This window comes from Pteropus vampyrus, unplaced genomic scaffold (genome assembly GCF_000151845.1).
Source record: "Pteropus vampyrus isolate Shadow unplaced genomic scaffold, Pvam_2.0 Scaffold73, whole genome shotgun sequence".
Taxonomy (NCBI): domain Eukaryota; kingdom Metazoa; phylum Chordata; class Mammalia; order Chiroptera; family Pteropodidae; genus Pteropus; species Pteropus vampyrus.
In genome coordinates, this window is record NW_011888854.1 from 1,137,281 (window position 1) to 1,138,821 (window position 1,541).

Below are 1,541 nucleotides of genomic sequence, written 5' to 3' on the forward strand. Positions count from 1 at the left end.
TTAAAATTAATATAGTAAGCCAATATGGTGATTCAAATTAGTCTGAATTTATACTGTATGACATAAACAATGATATATGCCACATAAAGTACATAAAATAGTTTTATTTGTGAATACATTTTGTGTAACAAGTGATGGTATTGGTGACTGATTAATTTTAGAGAAAATGTGATTGGGAAATATGTTTCTATTTATGTTTCTATTTAGATTTATGTTTCTATTCCAGTATTTTATTGAGAAAGAAAAAAAATACAAAGCATTAAACTACATTAAACCTTTAATCAGCCATTTGAAGGAGGAGAACTTACCTTGCTGTCACTTTTGAATGTTGTTATTGAATAGCTCATGTGAAAAAATTCTATTTTCTCTTACATTTGTTTAAATACTTTCTTGAACAATATTAGATAGCACTCATTATTGTTGAATTTTAACATGGCGAAAGACAATTCTTTGTAGTATGTTTTTGCTTCTTAAATGCATTTAATGCTTTAGAAAGAGTGTGAGCAGACGAGATACACATTTGCTGAAAAATAAATACAATTTCTTAAAACATTTTTTTCCAAAGTGATGTACAGGCAGCAAGACATTTCAACTAATGACTAAGTGAGTTTTTAAACTATCACAAATGTCTTGATTCCACTACAGCAATTTTCAAAAATAGTTAAGAATTTTTTTAAAAAAAATTTCTTTGCCCCAAATATCAGCAGAACAAAGCTGAGTTTATATAGAAATATGGACTCTTTTCAGTTCATTCTCTGATTACATTATATGACTATCCTCTTGATTTTTCTTCCACTGAGATATTAACTAAAGGAGATCCTGCTGGCTATAATAAACAAGCAAAGTTATTTGATTCTTAATGGAAAAATTTGAAACCTTTATAATGATAGAATAATGCCATCAGCATTCACCATTTTCAGTGAATCATCTGGTGTGGTAAAGTGAGATTTTAGAAGGATATATTAGAATACATTGTACTAAGTCAGTATATTAGCTTTCTTAAAGACATGAGGGTTATTGTAAAAATTTAACAGTAATCTTTTTAGAATAAGGAAATGTGTATTATTAATAATTCTCAATAAAAAATATACATTAAGTCACTATGTTGCAAAGTTATTTCATTGAATTTGAATAACTTTCTGTTATACACAAAGATATATGTTTCTAAGCAAGTGGAAAATAAATTTTAGAAGGTTCGGCTCTAAAATTTGGCAAAATAAAACAAATACTCTCCTTGTTTGTGTTACTCTCTTGGATAATGTTGAATTATAGTGAATGTAAATGTATGACTTATAAGAGAAATCACCATTGCTAAGTCTCAAGTGATATGATTAATTAACATAGAATTGAACCGTTTCAGTAATGTAACTGGAATGATTTTAAAATGCTTCTGGAATATACGGCGACCTTTTTGTTCAACATTGTTGAATCAATGACATTAATCTCTCAAGTAGAAAGTAACTTCTTACAACTACCTACACAGCTGAGTCTCAAAGTCAATTTTTCCAAGCCCTTAGAGAGTCAAGGTCTTAATATCTAGA